Raw genomic sequence first — 15,519 nt, 5'->3', positions numbered from 1 at the left:
AGGGCCGGAATCCATTCGGGTTTTCAGGATTTCTCCAATGAATATACATTGAAAGCAGTGCTTGCAAATAGATCTCATGCATATTCATTGGGGAAATCCTGAAAACACGACTGGATTCCGGCCCTCGAGGACCGGAGCTGCCCACCCCTACACTAAGGGGAAGTTGGGGGCGTGACCATCTCCATGGCAGCTTCAAATAGACCCAGTGGAGCTGCTAAAGGACATCAATGGAATAGGGAAAGGAGCTCCAAAAGGAACCTGAGACTCTGCAGAAGTGAGACTTCTCTGTCTTGAGGGAGGAGAGGAGACAGAAGCACTAGGGTGGCCCAGTGGGTGGCCACAGTGAAGTAATAAAACCGTAGAGTGGGAGGTGGGCTACCAAACCCCACAGAAGTAGGCATTAGAACAATGAAATTGATTGAACTGAAAAGTTTAAACATTAAAACTTTGTGGACTCAACAGGTAAATGAACTGGAGAATATTAATTTCTGTTTGTGGGAAAGATGGTTGTGTTGGTGAATATGTATGCAGAAAACACAGACCAGCTCATCTTGAGGCCTTGGACTGAACTCTTATTCACCAAGAAAGCCTGTGGATTTGCAGTTGCAAAAGAAAGGCAGAAGAGGACCAGTTCCAAGGTTTATCACAATTGCTATGGCATATGGCCAGACGGGAATTACCGTATTTGCCGGCATATAAGACGACTTTTCAGTACCTTAAAATCCTCCCCAAAGTCGGGGGTCGTCTTATACGCCGGGTACTGTTTACATTCCCTTACTTTACATGCCCTAACATCTCCTTCCTTACCTCCTGCCTTCTGCACTTTTCCCCCGCCCACCAGCCCGCCTCACCTTTTGCCTCCGCCTACCACGCAGCGGGCCGTCAAAGCGCAACCAATGAGAGGAGACTTAGCTCGCTCGCCCACCAGTGAGCCCACGCGATGGATTGAAGTCGTGTTGCCGGCCGGGTTAAGCTCGCCCTGGGGTTCGGAGAGCGAGGCGTGCTACGGGGGAGGGGAGCCGGTGCCGGGATGTGGTGGTTAGACGGAGCGCTGTTCCGGCTCGTCCGGTGAGTAGTAGGTCCGCCGGCGGGGTCTGGTGATAATAAGGTCTTTTCTTAGCCAGTTTATTTAAAAAGATAAATAAACCAGGTTTTGCTATAGGAATGCGTGCACATGTCGGGTCTGTGCAGCTCTTTTTTCCTTTCGGGAGATAAAAGGTTGGGTTTGTGCTTCGCGTGAGCCGAGTGTTCGTCTCGCTCTAGATCAGCTGGTCCCCAAACTTAAGAGAAGGGCCTCGTGGGGCATTTTAAATCCATGGGAGGTTCCTCCCTTGCGTTTGGTTGCTGGACGCTAAACCGGTCCCTCTTTGCTTGGCTAAGCTTCGCTTCCCCCCGAAAACTGACTGCCCTATCTTATGCCCTAACAGTGTTATATACGAGCTACCTCCCCCTCCCCTTTTTTAAATCAAGTTGCACTACTCTGCCGTGCAGTTTGATAAAAGGGTGGGGGGAGGGGATAAGTAAACATTTGAATTAAAATTGTTGAAATAAATTCTGATGTTCTTTTAAGTTTTATTTGTTGTGCAGAAGGTGTGCAGAAGAAGGGGTAGTCTTATACGGCGAGTATATAACAAACTCTATATTTTAACTGTAAAAGTTGGGGGTCGTCTTATACGCCCAGTCGTCTTATACGCCGGCAAATACGGTATGTGAAAACAGATTCCAATAAAGCCAAACTACTGAATGATTACTTCTGTTCAGTCTTTACCTGCGAGGCACCAGGGCACGGGCCTCAGTTGGAAGCAAAGCAAAGCATGGAAGACCCATTTCAGAAGTTTGAGTTCACACCAGCTGATGTTTACAGAGAACTGTCAAGACTCAAGGTGAACAAAGCCATGGGACCGGACAATTTGCACCCAAGAGTGCTCAGAGAGCTATGCGATGTTTTGGCGGAACCGTTAGCCATGCTCTGCAATCTCTCTCTAAGTACGGGGAGAGTCCCCCTGGACTGGAAAACTGCCAACGTTGTTCCCCTGCACAAAAAGGGTTGCAGAGCGGAGGCTGCACATCAATAAGCAAGTCTCACATCAATAGTGTGTAAACTCATGGAAACTCTACTTAAAGGGAAATTAGACACGATATTGGATGAGGGGAATCTGAGGGATTCACTAGGGGCAGGTCATGCCAATCCAATCTTATCAGCTTCTTTGACTGGGTGACAGGAAAGCTAGACTCGGGAGAGTCTCTGGACATAGTGTACTTGGATTTCAGTAAAGCGTTTGACAGTGTCCCACACCGTAGACTATTAAACAAGATGAAATCGATGGGTTTAGGTGAGAAACTAACTGCATGGGTCAATGATTGGCTGAGTGGAAGACTTCAGAGGGTGGTGGTCATCAGAGGTGACTAGCGGAGTGCCGCAGGGCTCAGTCCTGGGACCATCCCTTTTTAACATATTCATAAGGGACTTGACCCGAGGGCTTCAGGGAAAAGTAGCGCTGTTTGCCGACGCCGCCAAACTGTGTAATATAGTAGGTGAAAGCAATCTCACGGATGGTATGACGCAGGATCTGATCAAGTTGGAAAACTGGTCCTCGACATGGCAGCTGGGCTTCAACGCTAAGAAGTGTAAGATGATGCATCTCGGCAGCAGAAATCCATGCAGAACATACACCTTGAATGGAGAAACACTAGCTAGGACTTCAGAAGAACGGGACTTGGGAGTAATCATCAGTGCAGACATGAAGGCTGCCAAACAAGTAGAGAAGGACTCATCCAAGGCAAGGCAAATGATGGGATGTATCAATAGAAGCTTCGTCAGCCGTAAACCTGAAGTCATAATGCCACTGTACAGAACCATGGTGAGACCTCATCTGGAGTACTGTGTGCAATTCTGGAGGCCACATTACCGTAAAGATGTGCTTCGAGCTGAGTCAGTCCAGCGAATGGTCACTAGGATGGTCTTCGGACTCAAGGATCTCTCATACGAGGAAAGACTGGGCAATTTGCAGCTCTATTCTCCAGAGGAGCGCAGGGAGCGGGGTGACATGACTGAGACATTTAAGTATGTCACAGGTCGTGTCGAGGTGGAAAACGACATATTCTTTCCTAAGGGACCTTCAGTCACAAGGGGGCACCCACTCAAACTCAGAGGAGGGAAATTTAGTGGCGACACCAGGAAGTATTTCTTCACAGAAAGGGTGGTAGATCACTGGAACAAACTTCCGGTGCAGAAGGCCACCAGCGTGCTCGCCTTTAAGAATAAATGGGACATCCACGTGGGATCCCTACGTGGGTCAAGCAGCACTCAGACTTAATGGGGTGGGTCAGTAGAGTGGGCAGACTTGATGGGCTATAGCCCTTTTCTGCCGTCATCTTTCTATGTTTCTATGTTCTATGTTTCTAATTTTGTGGTAGATGCTGCATGCTCAGCCATTAGCATGCAGTTCTACAACATAACTTTTTGAATCGGCCCCTCAATCAGTTTCAATTGATGACAATTCTCTCTTAAATATTTATTTAAAGATATTAATGTTTGCTCTTGTTTATTTACTACCTGCTGATCAAGATAGGATACATGAATTAAGATCTCCATGAAATCCTTGGAAGATTTTCCATCACAAACATTAAAAATAACTGCAAAAAAAAAAAAGAAGCGAGTTATTCTTCCTATTCTTTTTTGTCTAAGGGAGAGGAGGACTTTAAGTCTGACAACTGCACATCTATGATGTGCCCAGACTCGGTAAGTGAAAGAAGAGTGTTGGCAGATAAAGCATCAGATTAAGTCTATAGTTACGATTCTCAAATTTCTGTTCAATGACCCCCAGCCAGTCAAGCTTTCAGGATATCTGTAATGTATACGCGAGACATAGGTTTGCATGTAGTGTCTCCACTGCAGAACAGAAGTTATATTCAATTCCTAACAATAAACTTTATTATAATCTTCCAAATAAAAATTATCAGCAAGCAATAAAAAGCTGGCAAACAGAGCTCTGTTCATCACACAGCACAATTATAATAGGATCTATAGAACTAAGGAGAAAAAAAAAGAATTTTCTTTCTCAATATGTCACTTAACAGAAAACCAGGATTACAAATAGCCATTTAGTTGATAAGCAAATTGATTTAGACAGCTATCAACATCACCAGCAAAACTTGCAGCCTTAGTATAGACTGGCATTATAATTAGTTTTCTGCGAGCCATCTGTTTCTATTCTAAAATGCAATAAGGTTCATTATACCTGAGGTAATACAGCTTACTGACATAAGGTAGAGTGCTGTTACTAAGCAACCAGAAATACAACGTGGAGTTTAGTGTCTTATATTTAATGCATTTTTATGAACCACAAAAATGAGTTTTGTCTGCTTGGCAGAATACAGATGCTACAATCTGATTAGATACCGAGCTATATTTAACCAAGTAACATTATCTGATTCAAGTAAATAAAAGTTGCCAATAGTAAATGAAATAAATTCAAAATCAAACCTAAGTTCATGAACTATTCATATTTGCAAAATACTTTACTATGAAATGTTATATACGGTAACTTCAGTTTTCAAAAGCTCATTTCTTTTTCAGTTCTAACTCAAGGTGAGTTATAATTCAGATACAGTAGCTATTTTCCTGTCCTTGGATGGCTCACAATCTAAGTCTGTACCTGAGGCAATGGGGGAGGGGGAGAGGTTAAATGACTTGCCCAAGGTAACAAGGAACTACAATGGGTTTTGAACTGAACTTCCCTGTTTCTCAGCCTGCTGCTCTAATCATTAGGCTACTCCTATACAGCATGCCCACAAAGGTGACTGGATACACTTCATTAAAACTTTGTGGACTCAATAAGTATATGAATGGAGAATATTAATTCCTGTTTGTGGGAAAGGTGGTTGTGTTGGTGAATATATATGCAGAAAACATAGACCAGCTCATTTTGAGACCTTGAACTGAACTCTTTTGCACCAAGAAAGCCTGTGGATTTGCAGTTGCGAAAGAAAGGCAGAAGAGGACCAGCCCCAAGGTTTATCACAATTACTATGGCATATTTTTCATTAATTTTGTGGTAGGTGGTGGGGCGTGGCTTAACGCGAGACACGAATGGAAGTGTAGTCGCAAAGCTCCTCACCATCTAGGCACAAAATATAAAAAAATATTTTTCCTTTTGAATAATTTCATCAAAGAAATAATTGATAAAGAAGAAGAACATAGTATAAATGAGATGACCTCTTTAGCTGAAGTTAAAAACGAAGCCTGAGGTAACTGAGAGCTGAGAAGGCAAAGTACCGTTTTCTATCTCTAACGATATTGTGAGAATTGAAATGCAGCGCTGAGGCAGCCTGTGAGTGAAAAGCCGAAAGAGAGGAATACCGGCTTTAGAAAAGTGAGTCGTTAAAAAAAAAAAAGATAAAAATAACTCAAAGTTAATTGAAATAACAGATTACTTGAGTGAATTTCGCTCTCCTATATCACAGCTGCGATTGGGCTTGTGAGAGGAGAGCTGCAGGAGGATTGCCGATTTTTTTTTTCCTAAGCATTGAAACGGCGTGATATTGAAGATAAGTGACGGATCGGTGCACCATCGGAGACAAATAAATGACAGAGGGAAAAAGTTTAAATAATATGGTGAGTGACTGACAGCGAAAGGAATTGGAGAGGGAGAGAGAGCTGGCAGTTTGAATCTACCCTCTTTTAAAACTGTGAAAAGACTCAAAACTGCAGATTTATTTCACTGCTGAAACGGCAAGACATCGAAGAGCTGGAATGGTGAGGCAATAAAGAAGAAATGCTGATATTGAAAAGAATAGTAGCTAACTAAAGAAAAATTGCTGATTCTACCGAATTGTCTTTAAGCTAATGTGAAATGACTGTGAGGAAAGGCTGATATATTGAATTGGCAAACGGAAGGAAAAAGTTTCAATACAGTTTTAAAATTAATACTGTTAAAGCTATAATTATTAGAAGACTTGTTTAAAAGTAAAAATACTAACTACAAAAAAAAAAAAAAGTATAAGAAAGATTATACTCTTAATGTGGATGTTGTCAATAGAATTCTTAAGTGTGGCAGTTTGAAGCGGCCATTTTCAGCTTAATGAAGAAATGGAACACAGAGTAACTAACTGAACTTCTGCCTGAAACCTATCTATTTGTTTATTTTTCTTCAATAATAGATAGATATTGAGATAGATAACAAACAAGAAACTGCTGACACTGAAAAAAGACTGAGAAGAAAATAATTTTTAACAGCTTTTCTCTGACTGATACAGGGAGGTAGTGAAGTCAAGCTGGGGAAAAATTGACCAAAAAGAGGAAAGTTTTAAAGCGGTACTAAAATTAGTACTGTAAAAATTATAATTGTGTAAAAACTGAAACAATACAGATTATTGTGAATTCTGACCAAAAGAAATTATATAGTCTCCTGAAATTACAAAGAAAGGAAAGAAAAAAAAAAAACAAAAAACATTATGGCAAGTACCAGACAAAGCAAAAATGAGGTTGGAACGTCAGCGAAAAGACAAAAACAAGATCAAATAACACCAAGCAAGATCCCACTTCCAGCAGAGGAACCCGACATACTAAGTAAAGCTGAAGTTATGGAAGAACTAAGACAAATAAAGCAAATGCTTAAAGAAACAATAACAAATATGTCTGAAATGAAAGAAGAAATAATAAACATTCACAGACAAATGGAAAGTAACAACAAAAGAACAACTGAACTAGAATCAAAAATGGAAGTCTTAGAAATTGAAACAAATAGATGCAAAAATGATAGTATGGAATTAAACAAATTAAAAGATCAACTGGAAGATTATGAGAATAGAGGAAGAAGGAAAAACATTAAACTTTTTGGAATACAAGAAAACTTGGAGGGAAAAAATGTTATACTTTTTCTAGAAAATCTAATTCCAAAAATAATACAAATGGATCTGAAACAACCTCTAGAAATAGAAAGGGCGCATAGGATCCCAATCAAAAATACGGAAAACAAAAGCAGACCAAGACCAATAATTTTCAAAATGCTTAGATACCAACAAACATTGGAAATATTAAACGCTGCAAAGAAAGACAAAAATCTTAATTATAAAGGATCTAGAATATGGTTCCTACCGGACTTTGCCAAAAACACAGCAAATAAAAGAAAGAGACTATTAGATATGAGACCTCAACTAAAAGAAAAAGGTTTTAAATATGGTCTATATTATCCAGCGAAAATGAGAGTGTCATCTGGTGATAAATCCATATATTTCGAAGATCCTGAAAAACTGAAAGCTTTTCTTTCTAAACCAGAACCTATGATATTTTAATATAAATTCAAGATGTATAAGAAAGAAAGAGCAATACATGGAAAAAGCATTAATAACATACTAAATATATGATTTAAGATGAAAACTTAATGATGTAAATAACAATACCAAGAAATATATAAATAAAAACTATTAAATGGATAAATATATATTAATGAAATGATATGAAAATATGACTAAAGATATTAATGGTTAATATAAATAGATAAAAGGAGAATTTAATGAATAATAATTGCCTAGAGGGGAGGAGAATGTTTGGATTGCAATCCAATGTGTGTCCTTAAGCAGCTATTATATTGGGTGGGTAAGGGAGGGAAAAAGATAATATTTACTAGAATGTTTAAGGAAAAAATAAAAAAGGGAATATATATTTTAGGGGTAAATATGTGTGTCGTGAAAAACATTTATTGGATTTTAGAAATAGAAGAAGAGAGGAAAAAGATTATAATGAAAAATATTAAATTGTATAATGTCTTTTAAAATATATTCTATTAATGTCAATGGCCTGAATCACGTAATCAAGAGGAAAAAAGTATTAACATTTCTAAAACAGCAAAATGCGGATATTTACTGTCTGCAGGAGACCCATCTTAATATGAAGGAATCACAGAAATTATCAGGTGGGTGGGTAAAGGAATGTTTTTTTGCTCCAGCAGTGGGTAAAAAAGCAGGGGTTGCAATTCTTATAAATAAAAAATGTATGGCCAAGATTAAGGTAAAAAATTCAGATCCACATGGAAGATGGATACATATTGATATAAGTATGGGAAATGATACCCTGACGTTGTTCAATATATATGCCCCTAATTCGAATCAATCAGAATTTTTTAAAAAAATACAGAATATGTTATTACCACTGACTGCCTCTAATTTAGTGGTAGCTGGAGATTTTAATGCTGTAATGGATCCATTATTGGATAAAAAACCAGGTAAAAGTATTAAATCTTTAGGTCTAGATAATTTGGTTCAATCATGTGACTTGCAAGATATATGGCGTATTCTTCATTTTAATGATCAGGAATTTTCATTTTGTTCACAGGTTCATAAATCATTTTCAAGAATAGACTATATTTTTGTTTCAACAAATAAGGTGCAACAAGTGATTAAAGCTTCCATAGATCCTATTATTATTTCGGATCATGCGGGAGTATGGATAGAATTACAATTAGATCAATTAGAGAATGGTAGACCTCTTTGGAGATTTGATAATGCATTGCTTGTGGATGACAAATTTTTGGAAAATTTTAAAACACAAATTAACGATTTCTTTCAAATAAATTTAGTAGAGGATACATCTATAGAGAATGTATGGGATGCATTTAAAGCAACTATGAGGGGTAATATTATATCATATTCAGCTTTTAGTAGGAAACAGATTAAAATGCAATATATAGAATTAGAAAAAGAAATAAAAATTTTAGAAGCTAAATTGGTAAGTAAATGGGAATATAATGTTTTGCAAGCTCTTTTGAAAGCAAAAGGTAAATATAATGAATTAACTTCAAAAATGATAAGAAGAGATTTGTTTTCCAAGCAAACAGTGTATTATGGAAGCTCTAATAAGGCGGGGAGACTATTGGCAAATTATCTTAAAGCAAAAAAAAGAAGAACTAATATTAATGGAATAAAAGATGAGAATGGTATAATAACAAATCAAACAAATATAATATTAAAACAATTTTTAAAATTTTATAAGGACCTATATTCGTCCGAGCCTTATTTGGAGAGACAAAAAGACGGAAAAAATTTTTTAGATTTAATTAATGGACCTAAGGTTCCTGATCATATAAAACGGAGTTTAGATGAACCTATATCATTAAAAGAATTAGAAACAGCATTGAGATCTCTTAGAGTTGGATCCGCTCCAGGTGGTGATGGTTATACAGTAGAATTTTATAAAACATTTCAAAATATCCTTTCCCCACATTTATTAAATTTATATCAGACACAACTTATAAAAGGTAATATTAAAGGTACTATGGCTGAATCAATAATAATTGTTTTGCCTAGGCCAAATAAAGATCCTACTTTGGTTTCAAACTACAGGCCTATATCTTTGATAAATGTTGATAATAAACTTTTGGCGAAAATTTTGGCTTTGAGATTAGCCAAAGCTCTCCCACATATTATAGATATGCATCAAACAGGTTTCGTTGCTAAAAGACATTCCTCTAATAACTCTAGACTATTATTTCACATGCTAAACTTATCAAAAAAATTGAATGAACCGGCTTTTACAGTTTCATTAGATGCTGAAAAAGCATTTGATAGGGTAGAATGGAATTTTATGTATCAAGCTTTAGAATGGTTTGATATAGGTTCTGGATTTATACAAATGGTAAAAACATTGTATAGCTTCCCAATTGCAAGACTAAATATTAATAATAAGATATCTGATGGTTTTCAATTACAGAGGGGAGTTAGACAAGGCTGTCCTTTATCTCCTTTGTTGTTTGATGTTGTATTAGAACCCTTATTGTTAGCAATACAGCAAACGAAGGAGATACAAGGTATTCCATATTCAGATATGGAATATAAAATTTCGGCTTATGCTGATGATATTTTGCTTTATTTGAGAAATCCAGAGTCAACCTTATCTTCTCTATTGGAATTAATTGATAAGTTTGGTAAATTTTCAGGTTATAAAATTAATTGGAATAAATCTGAAATTATACCCTTGAATGTTCATTGTGTAAAAGGATTATTTGATACTTTTCCATTCATATGGAAAGAAGAAGGATTTAAATATCTTGGCATTCAAGTTAAAAATACAATTGAAGATACTGTAAAAGAAAATGAAAAATATGTATTAAAAAAAGTTACGGAGTTATGTGAACAATGGAACCCATTACATATTTCTTGGTGGGGAAGAGTTCAAACTATTAAAATGATGATATTGCCTGTGGTTTGCTACCAAATGAGTATGATACCTATTTATTTTCAGGGGTCCTTTTATAAAAAACTTAATAGCATTTTAACAAAATTTCTTTGGCTTGGTAAAACACCTAGAATAGCTTTAGTAACTTTACAAAAATCAATTAAGGAGGGAGGGGTAAATTTTCCAAATTTCTATAGGTACCATCAAGCCTATATTTTACGTCAGGGTATGTATTGGATCCTCCCAGAACTTATAGATAATGCACCAGATTGGTTATATTTGGAATGGCGCCTTATGTTTCCCCTAAATTTAGTTCATTTGCCAAGTATTAATATACCCAGAAGATATAGAGAAAATAAAATAATAATGGATACTTGGAAAACGTTAAGATTTATTGATAAATTAACACCTATCCCAATATACAAATCAACTAATCAATCTATATGGATAAACTCCAAGATCAAAATTGGCGGAGCTCAAATCCTTTGGAAGAACTGGATTATTGCAGGCATTAGATCTTTAGATGATGTTATTTCAGAAGGTAAACTGCTGGATTTTTCACAATTGCAACATAGATTTGGTCTTAATAAAACACAAAGTTTTAAATGGTTGCAATTGAAGCAGGCCATTCAGGTAGGGTTCCCTGAATGGAAAACATTGAACAATCAATATAGTTTAAAATTCTTATGCTTTAAAGCAGACTTCCTAGGACATCAAGCCGCATTGTGGTATAAATTAATATCTGAATATTTGAATAAAAAACCAAAAAATGGTCTAAGAGACATTTGGAGCATTGAGATTGGACATCAAATTAATGCATCTCAATGGCCACTAATTTGGTCTTGGAGAATGGGATGTACAGTGTCAGCATCTATGAGACAAACATGGTTCTTTTTACTACATAGAGCTTTTTGGACCCCAACACGTTTGCAAAAATTAGACAATTCTAAGTCCAATAAATGCTGGCACTGTAATCTAGAACCAGGGACATTAGATCATTTATTATATCATTGTCCCTATATTAAAACTTTTTGGAATTCAATTTGGCCACAAATTAACAAATTAATGGAAAATCATATTGCAATATCATATGATACAATTTTATTTGGAATGTTGATGAGAAAAAAAAGTCAAATTTCACCAGAAAATAATAAGCTTTTATTAATTATGACAGGGGTTGCCATTCAACATATAACTAATAACTGGAAAAATTATAACAACCTAAATTATACATTTTGGTGGAATACAATATGTCACATTTTTAAAATGGAAAGAACAATAGCAATACAAAGAGGGACATATACTAAATTTAAAAAAATATGGGGGCCATTGACAAAATACTATAATGAATAAATAATAGGATATTTTTTTTTTTTCTTCTTTTCTTCTTTTAAGGAATTTTTTTTTTATGACACACATAGAGGGGGGTAAGGAAAATAATTTATACAAAATAAGTTATAATATATTATACAAAATGTAACGTATGAATAAAAGGTAATAAAAGGATGGGGGGAGGGAAATGGGACAAAATTTGTTTAGAATATATTGTATTAGATATAAAAAAAGTTATTGAATATTTATCAATTGTATTCTAATATGTTGTATACTTTTTATAAAATTTGAAAATTAAAAATATTATATTAAAGTAATGAAAGGGTGGGGGGAGGGTGAGGGGGAAAATCAAATTTAAATATATAATGTATTAGATATAAAAGTGATACTATGCATTTATCAATTGTATTATATTATTATGTACACTTTATGTAAAATTTGAAAATAAAAAATAATGGAAAAAAAAAAATTTTGTGGTAGGTGCTGCATGCTCAGCCATCAAGTTAAGCATGCCATGCAAGCAGCCATGCAAGTTAAGCATACTCAGTTTGCTAATATCCTATATAATAAAAGGTTAGAGGCGCATGCGCTTTTAAAAAAGCGTGATTACTGCGGCCGTGGTGTGTGATTCGTGGCCGTGTTCCATTTCAGAACCCAGCCAATGATCACTCTGGCCACTCCCCTCCTCCCTCCCTCACCAACCCGAAGAAAGTTCAACAGACCTCCCACCCTCACCTCACCAACCCGAAGCAAGCTGGACCATACCTCCCGCCCTCACTCACCGCTGCTGTCGCTGCCGCTGATCCTCCTCTTCGGGGCAGCCTGCGATCGTGGCCGGCTTTGGCGGGCCTCGCGAGCTGCTTTCTGGCCTCGGTGGCACGTTCCCTCTGACGCACGGGATCGCGTCGGGGGGGGGAGCGTACTTCCGGGTTGGGGAGCGGCCTGCGAAGTTCGCTGGGGCCGGCCACCACGATCGCAGCCTGCTTTGAAGAGGAGCAGGCCAGAAGACGCCGGGATGGAGGGAGGGTAAGCAGGGGGATTCATTCAGGGGGCCGAGGGAGAGGGAAAGGGGCCATGGAGAGATAGAGAGAGGGAAAGAGGGCTGCTTTGGAGGGGAGGTGTGCTGGGGACAGACAGTTTTACTCTGGGGGGAAGACAGAAGGGGCCATGGAGAGACAGGGAGAAGGAAAGGGGGCTGCTTTGGGGGAGGGGTGTGCTGGGGGCAGACAGCTTTGCTCGGGGGCGGGGGGGGGAGACAGAAGGACACAGACAGCGGCCAAGGAGAGAGAGATAAAGAAACACAGACAGACACTCTATTCTAGCACCCGTTAATGTAACGGGCTTAAAGACTAGTATCACTCATAATAGGGTTCAACTGACTTTGAACTGTACTGTATATTACTTGAGTACAACCAGCACTCACATTTATATAGCTACTAGTCTTATAGCCCATTACATTAACGGGTGCTAGAATATATGTGTGTGTGTGTCTGTCTTTATTTCTTTCTCTCTCTTTCTCCTTAGCCGCTTTCTTTCTTTCTGTCTTTCTTTTTCCTTGGCTGTCCATCACCACCCCTTGCCTGCTCCCCCTGTCCATTCTCCCTTCCTTTTACCTCCCCTGTGTCCACCACCACCCCTTCACTGCTCTCCTTATGCAGCAGCAGCCCTTCTCCCTTTGTTTTAACTCCCCCCTGTCCGGCAGCACCTCTTTCCATCATCAAAGACACGGCAGAGCAAATCAGGGCAGTAGAAGGGCCCGAAGCAGCGTGTGAAGACTGCTGCACAAGCTGCTTAAATCGCCAGTCAGGCCCGCGGTTAGGGAAGGGGGGCGGCAGCAAAGGACTCGGGTCCCGGGCAGCGGAAAGTTGCTGGGCTCCTCGGTAGGGACGCTGAGCGGCTGCGATCCCTCTCCTCCCAGACACCCCCTCTCCCCCCCGCTGGAGGAACGGAGATCGGCGGCTAGCCGCAGTCCCGGCTAGGATAAGCGCGCATGCGCACTCCTGTGACCACAGACCTACTGATCACGGAAGCACACAAATAGGAGTGCGCATGCGCGGCTAGCCTTTTATTATATAGGATTATAGGCTCTCCAACTGACTTTGCCATAGCAATCTATTTCATCACTTATTGTATTTGCTGGACAGTCGAAAAACAATCTTCATACCCTCTTGGCTGCTCCAAGGCAAGCATTTGAACCGTGTTCATTTCTGTTGGTAGCACTGCTCTGTAGACAGTTTTCTGGATGCATCTAAAATGAGTCTGACAGGATCAGAAAAATCAGCATCTGCTGTCATCCCGGGAGATACCAAGCTATTAGGCGCAATGACTGAAGATTGGGATGCAAAAGAGACCCTTGATTCTGCAAGAGAAGAGATGGAAAGATCTGCAGGGGTATTGGATCTTTGACATTGAGCTGATGTAGAAGGGAGAACCACGGTTGTCTGGGCCACCGAGGAGCTAAGAGGATCATGGTGGCTGACTGTTGCTTGAGCTTGATTAGCGTCTTGAGAGTAAGAGGAATTGGTGGAAATGCATAAAGGAATTTGTTCATCCAATCCAGGAGAAAGGCATCTGCCTCCAGACAAAGAGGAAAATATTGCCTGGAACAAAATTGAGGCAGCTTGTGATTGAGGAGTCCCCCAAAAAGAGAATATTTGATACAGGATTGTGGAGTTGAGCATCCACTCATGTGGTCGAAGAAATCTGCCGAGTTTATTAGCAAGAGTATTTTGTGCTCCTTGGACATAGAAAGCTTTTAGAAATATGGTTTGAGCAATAACCCAGTTCCAAATCTTCTCAACTTCTTGACGGAGAATCAGAGAACCCGTTCCCCCTTATTTGTTTATGTAATACATCACAACTTGATTGTCTGTGCATACTAGGAGGACTTCACTGGATATAATGTGTTGAAAAGTCTTGAAAGCATTGCGAATGGCTCCAAGTTCCAGTGACCCTATGTACGAAGTCCGTCCAGGTGAGCTTCCCAAGCATACCTGGACAAATCAGAACTTTCTGATGTGGAGAAATTTGAAACAATAGCCCTTTGGAAAGATCTGAAGATTTCATCCACCACTGAAGAGATTGACGAAGCGATGATGTGACTGTAATCTCTTGTGAGAATGGATCAAGAGCTTGAGACCATTGAGATGCCAGGGACCACTGAGCTGGCCTGAGAGGAAGTCTCACAAAGGGGGTAACATGGACTGTAGACACCATGTGACCTAATAGTATCATCATTTGTCTGGCTGAGATGGACGGAAAATGATAGACTTGACTGCAAAGTTGAAGCAAATTGTCTTGTCTTTGCTGAAGTAGAATTCCCTGAGTTGAATAGTGTCTAGCAGAGCTCCTATGGATTGTAGAGTTTGAGAGGGTTGAAGTTGAGATTTCAGAAAGTTGACTTCAAACCCCAACTGCTGAAGAAACAAGAATTTTTGATTGTGTTGCTGAGAGCATCCTTTGAGGAGAGGCATCCTTTATATGCCAATTATCAAGATAGGGAACCCTTGAGCTTTAAAACTGCTGCAACTACTACTAGGAACTTGGTGAACACTCTTGGAGAGGAGGCCAGGCCGAAGGGTAGAACTTTGTATTGAAAATGTTGATGGGCTATCCGAAACCTTAGAAATTTTCTGTGAGCAGGATAAATTGGTATAAGCTTCTTTTAGATCTAGAGAGCATAGCCAGTCATTTTGATATAACAGTGGATATAAAGTTGCCAGAGATAGCATTCAAATTTTTCTTTTACTAAGAATTTGATTAAGTCTCAGAGGTCGAGAATTGGAAGTAGACCTCCCATCTTCTTTGGGATGAGAAAATACCTGGAGTAGAACCCCCTGATTTTTCTGAGCATGGGGTACTATCTCTATGGCATTTAAATGAAGCAGAGCCTCTATTTCCCGAAGAAGAAGCAGGGATGTCTGCTGAGGGTTGGAAGAGGACTCTCTTGGAGGACTATTTGGAGGTATAGTGACAAAATGAAGAGAGTAACCTTCCTTGATGAATTTGAGAAC

At 39.0% G+C, this 15,519-nt stretch overlaps 1 protein-coding gene across 1 annotated transcript in view; it reads right to left on the bottom strand.

Annotated features, from left to right (window-relative positions):
* Window positions 1-15,519, bottom strand: part of OXCT1 (3-oxoacid CoA-transferase 1) — a 283,735-nt gene that overhangs the window by 143,122 nt on the left and 125,094 nt on the right. The gene's annotated exons all lie outside the window — the stretch shown is intronic.

The sequence above is a fragment of the Geotrypetes seraphini genome, chromosome 1 (assembly GCF_902459505.1).
Source record: "Geotrypetes seraphini chromosome 1, aGeoSer1.1, whole genome shotgun sequence".
NCBI classification, from domain to species: Eukaryota; Metazoa; Chordata; class Amphibia; order Gymnophiona; family Dermophiidae; genus Geotrypetes; species Geotrypetes seraphini.
Note: the sequence above shows the minus strand (reverse complement) of the source record. Positions and strands in the feature narration are given on the sequence as shown.